Source organism: Lagenorhynchus albirostris, chromosome 15 (assembly GCF_949774975.1).
Source record: "Lagenorhynchus albirostris chromosome 15, mLagAlb1.1, whole genome shotgun sequence".
NCBI lineage: Eukaryota > Metazoa > Chordata > Mammalia > Artiodactyla > Delphinidae > Lagenorhynchus > Lagenorhynchus albirostris.
Window position 1 is genome coordinate 26,392,303 of NC_083109.1, and position 9,806 is coordinate 26,402,108.

Below are 9,806 nucleotides of genomic sequence, written 5' to 3' on the forward strand. Positions count from 1 at the left end.
GGTTTCTTGATCTATTTATATATTTTAATCATATGATTACGCTATATCAATTCTAGTAAGCTTCCTCAAATCCTTTTTGGAACAAGGCATGGGGAACAAACAAATCCAGACATAAATATTTACATAAAGGGCTTGGTTCCAGATACTGAAAAGAAAAAAAAGGAAAAAGAAAGGATTAAAAGTTGTAACAGCAAGTTATCTCAGTTTCACTGAGATGTTTGGGCTCAAGGAGATAAGGACCTAGGAGTCTGGGATGCAGCAGCTGTGAGCATGTGCCTAGGAGGTCCCAACCCACTATCTCAGGAAAGGCATCCTCAATGTTTTATTCTCCATTCTCTATTTAAAATAGATTTAAAATCTATTTATTTATTTATTTTATTTTTGGCTGCATTGGATCTTCGTTGCTGTGTGTGGGCTTTCTCTAGTTGTGGCGAGCGCGGGCTACTCTTTGCTGCGGCACGCGGGCTTCTCACTGAGGTGGCTTCTCTTGTTGTGAAGCATGCGCTCTAGACACACAGGCTTCAGTAGCTGTGGCACTTGGGCTCAGTAGTTGTGGCTCGTGAGCTCTAGAGCGCAGGATCAGTAGTTGTGGCGCACGGGCTTAGTTGCTCCGCAGCATGTGGGACCTTTCCGGACCAGGGCTCGAACCCGTGTCCCCTGCACTGGCAGGCAGATTCTTAACCACTGCACCACCAGGGAAGCTCTAAAACAGATTTTAAAATCATATAACTAATTGTGGCAGTTTAAAAAAATTACTTCAGTTTCCTTAACGTTCCTCCCATCAAGAGGGAGAAACTATGTCCTCTTTCCTTGAATCTGAGTAGGCTTGTGGATGATTTAAACAACACAGTGTGGCAAAGTGATGCTCAGTGACTTCTGAGACTGGGTCATAAAAAGACATGCAGCTTTGCCTGGTTCTCTTGGAATATCCCCTCTCCAAGAGATATTCCTCCTGGGACACAGCTTCCATGCTATGAGAAAGACCAAGCCACAGCAAGGGCCCATTTGTAGGTGTTCGAGTCAGTGGCCCTACCTGAAGCCAACATCCCAGCCATCCAAGCCCAGGCACCACAAATGTAGTCACTCCCAGCTGTTTTCGTCCCCCAGCTTAAGCCCTTAGACTCCTTGGAGCAGAGACAAACCAATTCTGCTATGCCCTGTCCACATTCCCAACCCATAGAATCTGTGAGCAAAATAAAAGGATTATTATTTTACAACACTAAATTTGGGGTGCTTTGCTACATAGCAACAGAAAATTGGAACAGCAAACCCAACAAATGATTCAAACTATAAAGTAAACTATAGTGTAAAAATGGTAAGTTCCCTTTCACAACATTTCATTCCATCTCCCTTCCCAGAGATAACACTTTTAACAGCGTCAAATGTATCCTTCCAGACCTTTTTCTATACATTTACATATATATATATGAGATACGAATATGTACATTTTGTTTCTTTATTAAGTGCAATTATATGAAAAGGCAACTTGCTTTTTTTCTATTAATAATATATCTCAGTGATCTCTTTAAATTTACAAAAGAATTTGAATTGGTGATCTATTCACATACTGTGGTAGGCAGCATGTAAGATGGCTCTCAATGACACCCACTGTATTCAAATCCTCGTGTAGTCCCTTCCCGCCCTGAACCAACAATGGCTTGTATGGTTAGAATAGGGTTAGAATAGGATATGGCAGAAATGTTGGTGTGCCACTTCTGAGGTTAGTTTTTTTGTTTGTTTGTTTGTTTTTTTTTTTTGGCGGTACGCGGGCCTCTCACTGCTGTGGCCTCTCCCGTCGCGGAGCACAGGCTCCGGACGCGCAGGCCCAGCGGCCATGGCTCACGGGCCCAGCCGCTCCGCGGCATGTGGGATCTTCCCGGACTGGGGCACGAACCCGCGTCCCCTGCATCGGCAGGTGGACTCTCAACCACTGCGCCACCAGGGAAGCCCTGAGGTTAGTTTTTAAAAGGCACTGAAGCTTCCGTCTTGATCTCTTGGATCTGGGGAAAACAGCTGTCACATCAGGAGCAGCCCTATGGAAATGCCTACGTGGGGAATAATTGAGACTTCCTGCCAATAGTCACCGGGGAACTGAGGCCTCCTGCCAATAGCCATGTGAGTGCACCATCTTGGAAGGAGACCCTTCAGCCCTAGTCGAGACTTCAGCTGACTACAGCCCAGGTTGACATCTTGACTATAACTTCATGAGAGACCCTGAGCCAGAACCACTCAGCTAAGCTGATTCCAGATTCCTGACGCTCAGAAACTGGGTGAAGTAATAAATGTTTGTTGTTTTTCAGCTGCTGAGTTTTAGGGTCATTTTTTCACACCAACAGATAACTAGTACAAGAGGCTTGAAATTTTTAAAAATAAGAAAGAGAATATAGCAAAAGCTCTTTGTCACTCCTACCTCTAAACACCTGGTCCCCTATCCTCTCCCAAATCCCCCAGCTAGCTTATAGAAAGCCCTTGGGAAGCATTAGATTTATTATCTGGGATACAGAAGCAGATATCTTCCTGGCTCCTCTTATAGATCATTTGACCCAAGAAAGGCTGCAGCAATATGGCATTCCCTTTCAGCAGCTGTAAAATCATGCCCTTCTTTCTCCACAGGAACTGGGCCTTTTCAGCCTTGATGCCACCTTTCCCTGCCAAGGCCTCAGTCTCCCACGAGCGTCCCCACATCCTATCTCAGGTCTGGGGGTGGGGGATTCCCCTCCTTGCACACCAGTGGAAAACATTACCTGGCCTTGTTCTTCAACCCATAGAAATCAGAAATCAACCACTCACTTCCCAACATGTAGTCTTAGCCTAGTCCCTGGCCTTCTTGCTGAGGGGACCCACCCTTCATCTTGCCCCAGCCTGGCATCCTCACCCCAGACAGCCCAGTCTGCTCCCAAGATATCGCCCATGCTCATCCCTCTGCCCTGAATGCTCTGCCCCCAACCCACCCTTCTGAAAACAGCCTCGTATCTTTGAGACTCAACCCAGGGGCCATCTCTGTGAAGCTTCCCCAAACATCCTCACACGCCTCCTTGCTTCCAACCTGGCCCCCACCCCCACCCCCGTCAGTCCATGGTCCACTTGACAGCCAGGAGGATGGGTGCAAAACCTGAGGTAGTGCTTACTTCCAGTGAGTTGGAGAAACAGTCTCCACCCTGCCTCTGCTGCTGAATGCAGCTCCAAACCCTGGACAGAAGATACTGAGCAGCTCTTGAGGGCTCAGAAAAGTCAGCAGTAGCAGGCAGATTGGGGAAGACCAGCAATCAAAGTACCACCAAACTGGCAGTGAGTTTACACTTTTGTTTCCCCTCTGTATTCCTTGGGCTCTCTCAATGCAGTTCCAAACCTAGAAGTGGACATCAGCATGACAGAGAGAGTGTCAGGAGAAACCCTTTAGTTCTAGCTCCAGAAACAGGAAAGAGGTCTCCTAACACTCAGAAAGACTGGCGGGGGGGTGGGGGGGAATTCCTATTTCCTTTCTTTTCTCCGTTTTCTTGTGTCCTAGTCCCCAGGCCATCCATGGCGGTGGAGATGGTGGCAGGTGCCTCCAGGAGCCTGAAACTATGAGGAAAGCGAAACTTCCTCTCTAACTGGAAGAGCTGTGTCCTGAGATGTTGGGATGAACCCCTACTGATTTTCAGTTGTTGGAAATGCACATCAGGGCCACGTAAATAAAGCCCCAGGGAGCCAGAGAGTCCCAGGGAGACAGCACTGAGGGAGGAGTTTGGGAAAGTGGCCCTGTAACGTTATCAATGGGCTTCTGGGCTCACCTGCTAGCTGCATATCAGTGGATCTAAACTAAACAGCGTACCACAGACTTTGAGAACTGAATCATGAGAGGCCGCTTCCTGAGCTCCAGACTGGCCCATGAGCGGCACGCAAACAGAGCACATACACATAGCACCGCTGAGGGTTTGAAAACAGGATTGACACTGGAACTAAACCCACAGAAGGCAGGTGGAGCCGAACCCACTGTGCCAATTGCCTTCTAAGACAAACATATCGATATCTCCATGGGATCTAAGTGAGGCCCATTGCTCGTAACATCCTATTCAAAATGTCCAGGACAATTTACCTGCAATACAAAAAAGCAGGAAAGTCTCAACTCACATGGGAAAAGTCAATGAAAAGATGCCAACACCAAGATGTTGGAATGATCTGAAAAAGACCTTAAAGCAGCTGTTACAAAAATACTCCAAGGAGAGAATGGGGAGTATTTAATGGGGATGGTTTTAGTTTGGAAGGAAGAAAAAGTTCTGGAGACGGGTAAGGGGTGATGGTTGCACAACAATGTGAGTATACTTAACGCCCCTGAACTATACTTAAACGTGGTTAAAGTGGTAAATCTTATGTATGCTTTACCACAATCTTAAAAAAAATACTCCATGTAGTAAGGATGAAGATTCTGGGCTTTCTCTAGCTTTTTCATAATAGACAATCTCCAATGGATATTTTAGAACTGAAACGTACAAAAACTGAAATTAAAGACTCAATGGATGGGCTAAACAGCAGAATGGAGATGGCACAGGAAAAAAAAAAATCTGTGGACTTGAAGGCAGAGCAATTGAAATTACCCAATCTGAACAACAGAAAAAAAATAAACAGGGTCCATGAGACCTGTGGTACAATATCAAAAGGTCATCAGAGTAGCAGAAGGATGGGAGAAAGAGTACAGTGCATGAGTGTTTATAGCAGCTCTATTCATAATCCACACTTCCCAATTGGAAATAACCTCTTCAATGGATAAATCAATAAACAAACTGTGGTATAGCCATACAGAGCAATGCAGCTCAGCAATACAAAGAAATGAGCTATTAATACTTGCAGCAACCTAGATGAGTCTCAGCGGCATTATTCTGAGTGAAAGAAGCCAGTTTCAGAGGTTGATGTACTACTGTACGGTTCCTTTTATGACATTCTCAAAGACAAAACTACAGTGATACATCAGTGGTTACCACAGGTTAAGGGTGGGAAGAGCGTGTCACTACAAAGGGAAACAGGAGGGTTTTTTGAAAGGTGATGGAACTGTTCTGCATCCTGTTTGTGGTGGTGGTTACGCAAATCTACACGTGTTAAAATTCGTAGAACTATACACCAAAAAGAAGTACATTTTACCGTATGCTAATTAAAATAAAACAAAATAAAACTTGTGGTAGTCAGTCTCAAGCTGGCTCACAGAGATCCTCACTGCCTTGTATTTATGCCCTTGTGTAGTCCCCTCTCACATTGAATAGGGCTGGCGGGTGGGACAAATAAAAATGGCAGAAGTGACAGTGTATGACTTCTGAAGCTGGGTCATAAAAGACACTGCAGCTTCTGTCTTGGTCTCTTGAGTCACTCACTCTGAGGGAAGGCAGCAACAATGCTGTGAGGACACCCAAACAAGCCTGTGGAAAGGAGCTGAGGCGTCCCATCAACAGCCAACCCCAACTCGCCAGCCACACAAGTGGGTCACCTTGGAGATGGAGCCTCCAGCCACAGTCAAGCCTTCAGGTGAGTGCAGCCCTGGCCAATACTCACTACAACCTCATGAGAGACCAGAACGGCTCAGCCAAGTTGCTCCCAAATTGCTGACCCACACAGAAGCTGTGAGAGAGAATATATGATTATTGATTATTGTTGCTTTAAGAGACTACATTTTGGGGGCTTCCCTGGTGGCGCAGTGGTTAAGAATCCGCCTGCCAATGCACGGGACATGGGTTCGAACCCTGGTCCCAAAAGATCCCACATGTCGCAGAGCAACTAAGCCCGTGCGCCACAACTACTGAGCCTGCACTGTAGAGCCCGCGAGCCACAACTACTGAAGCCCGTGTGTCACAACTACTGAAGCCCGTCCACCTAGAGCCCATGCTCCGCAACAAGAGAAGCCACCACAATGAGAAGCCAGTGTACCGCAACAAAGAGTAGCCCCCACTCTCAGCAACTAGAGAAAACCTGCGTGCAGCAGTGAAGACCCAATGCAGCCAAAAATTAAATAAATTAATAAGTAAATAAATTTATTTAAAAAAAAGAGAGACTACGTTTTGGATTACTTGTTATATAGCAACAGGTAACCACAATCCCGAGATATAGTTCAGATCATGTCGCTCCCCTGCTCAAGATCTCCCAGTGGCTTCTCACCTCACTCACATAAAAACCAGAAGTGAGGTCCACTCTGATCTGGCCCGTGCCCCCCTCATACCTCACCCTCTTCCCCTCCTCCCTGTCCCTCAAACATGCCAGGCTTACCCCCACTCCAGGCCTTCTGCATTTGCTGTTCCTTCTGCCTGGAATGCTCTTCCCAAGTATCCACACACTCACTCACCTCCTGAGGGTTTCCGCTCAAATGCCACCTGGACACAGAGGCCTTCTCTGACCACCTCAGCCACTCTCCTTCCCTTTATCCTATTTCATTCTCCTTCATGGTCTTCATCACCTCCTCACACTTTATGTATTTTTTCCTTAGCTGTTTCTCCCCACTAGAAAGCAAGCTCCATGACAGGAGGGACTCAATTCATAATGGTTCAATGGTTTAACTTGTATTCCCATTTTACAGATGAAGACACTGAGTCCCAGTGATTACACACTAGATTAATGTTAGGGTAGGCTGTGCACCCAAGTCTTGGGACACCAAACCTAGTGCCTTTTCTATAGAATTACCCAATCCAAAGTCCTCATTTTCTAGTTGAAGTGGAAACAAGAGTTCAGAGAGGGCTGGGGACTTTCCTGCCACAAAGAAACAGTTCTCTGTACCCTCCCCTTGTATACAACTGGCCTACTCCTCAGAAGCTTAATCCCCCAGAGGCAGGAGCGGTTCTTTCCCGCCAGCCCATCTCCCAAGTGGGCTGAGTGCTCAGCTCCTGTTCGCTTACTGGCAATGGCTGGGAAAAGATGGTCTCACTGTGAGCTAACACAGCACTGAAATGCCAAGGAGACACGTAAAGGAAGTTTACAGCAGGTGGCGCCTGGCAGGGCTCCTGTAGCCCCAGTAAAGCTTAACCCCTGTATCTGGGGCCCTCGTAATAGTTGCAAAACATTTTCATGCACTTTGGAATCTCTCTGGCAGCCCCATGCCAGCTGTTCCTGGGTGAAGAAACTGAGCCTCAGAAAGATGCTTTTGCAATTTCATGAAATAACAACACTGTTATCATCAAGCATCTATGATGTGCCAGGTACTATGGCAATAGTCGTTCCTTAAATTCTCACAATGACCCTACAAAGTAGGATGAAGTTATACCACATACGGGTTTAACAAATTAGGGCACAAAGAGAGTAAATTTTGTCTTTATACTTTAGGACCTGACTTTAAAGTAAGATAGACTCAACTGAAGACATTATTTCCATTTGACAGATGCAAAAACTGAGGCTCAGATAGGCTAATAACCTGATTGAGTCACACATCAGTTAGTGGCTGAGTTGGGATTCAAACCCAAATCTCCTCGACTGTGTAGAGCCAGCACAATGCAGCACCAGGACAGAAATCAAAGTGTCTAGACCCAAGATAAGTGGCTTCTCCCTAAGCCACATGAAAAACCAGTGAAACCAGACAGTGTAGGGAACAGGCATTATGCCAGGGAGGGTGAATTGGCACAAGCTCTTTGGACGGCAGTGTGGCCATGCCAATCAAAGCGACAAATGTACACACCCTTTTGACTCACCAATGCCACTGTCAGAAACCTATCCTACTGATGTATTTGCACATATGGGAAATGGCACCTGTTCCATGTTTTTCATTGTGGCTTTGTTCCTGATGGCCGAAAACATCAAACTTAAATGTCTCACAAAGGTTAAATACCCCTCCCCCGACAGCCCCATGGGTCTTATTCTGAGGGTCTGCGGGGCCTGGCATAAAGATAAGGCTGAGTGAGGGTCTCCTAAACTTCATCTTCATCATTCACACCATATCATTTACTTAATATTTTCTCTAAATCAAATCACTTTTTGTAACCTAAATAAATTACTTAAAAGGAAACTTTAAATCACGTCTGTAATTGAAAACATACAAAATATCCAAAAAATATAGTGAAAGCAAAAGTGTTACTAAATTCTAGATAGCTAACTCTGACTCCAGGTCTGCTCTCTCTCTTACCAGGATGGATTGGCAGGTGGCAGAGGACTTAATGACCTGCTGGCACCAAACTGAGACTTTCTCTTCGGCATTGCCAGCAGGACTGAGAAAACGCTGAAAAGACAATTCTCTCTTCTTCTGCTAGTGCCCTGGGCCTCCTAAACCATCTTGTACACTGTTAAGAGGGGAAATAGCCCCCACGCTGCAGAGAATGGATGCGTCACCAGTTTTGTTTTGTTTTAACAAATTTATTTATTTTTGGCTGCGTTGGGTCTTCGTGTGCGCAGGCTTTCTCTAGCTGCGGCGAGCGGGGGCTACTCTTTGTTGCGGTGCGTGGGCTTATTGCGGTGGCTTCTCTTGTTGAGCAGCACAGGTTCTAGGCGCGCTGGCTTCAGTAGTTGTGGCACGTGGGCTCAGTAGTTGTGGCTCACGGGCTCTAGAGCACAGGCTCAGTAGTTGTGGGGCACGGGCTTAGTTGCTCTGCGGCATGTGGGATCTTCCCGGACCAGGGCTCGAACCCACGTTCCCTGCATTGGCAGGCGGATTCTTAACCACTGCACCACCAGGGAAGTCCCAACCAGTTTTTTTTAGACGTGGATCTTCAAAGAGGGATGGGGTGTCCTCCCAGGCTTCCTTCTGCCCCTTGGGTGGGCATCAGTCCCCACTTCTGCTGAGTCACTGCTTGTGGGGAAGGAGGTAGTTTCTGGGAAATGCCTTTTGTTCCTTCCCTTCCCGCTCTTTACCTGATTGGGCTTGGCATTCTGGGCTGATGATCCATAAAGGATTAGCTGTAAAAACAAACCAAACCTTCTCGTCCTTAAAGATGTTATTTCAGGGGCTTCCCTGGTGGCGCAGTGGTTGAGAGTCCACCTGCCGATGCAGGGGACACGGGTTCATGCCCCGGTCTGGGAGGATCCCACATGCCGCGGAGCGGCTGGGCCCGTGAGCCATGGCCGCTGAGCCTGCGTGTCCCGAGCCTGTGCTCCACAGTGGGAGAGGCCACAACAGTGAGAGGCCCACGTACCGCAAAAAAAAAAAAAAAAAAAAAAAAAAGATGTCATTTCAAGGGAAAGTTCCCAATCCTGAAATAAACCAGGTTTCAAGTAAGAATCTGAATTACTCCTGACAACATAATCCAGAGAGCAGGATTTGCCTTCAGGCTATGGGTTTTTTCTGTCAACCTCACTAAGGATAAAGAGAAAATTGAAGCAAGGGATCTTTATTTTCAGGCCAGGGAAAGATTATTATTATTGCTATTATTACCATTAAGCTTCCTTGAAGTGAACGGAATGTGGACATGAGAGCTCAGCTTTCTTCCGTCCCCTATCCCGTCTCAGCTTCCTTGCCCCCTTCCTGTCCACTCCCTTCCATACTTTTGGAGGATCTATAAGGACAGCATTTTCCCAGCTTTGGTTCCTTTGAACACCAGTTTCTCCATTTCTGCCTCATCCACAACCCACCTCTACTGGTAGTTACTTAATTTTTAAAAAATGTAATTCCCATCATTTTGCTTATGTAAGTTTGGCCCCATCGTAAAACAATGAGATCCATTAACTGAAGGGCTTGACTATCTAGCTGTATATTTCCCCCAGTGCACAAAAAAGAGAAAAAAGTCAATGTTACAACACAAACTGAGCACTACTGGGCACCTTGCACAGCCACGCCGCTGACCACGCTTGGTGGAAACTTCGAGGAGTGCCAGAGAGGCACCTCAGTGAACGCCCTCCATAAGCGCTTGCTGGCTGACCACAGTGCG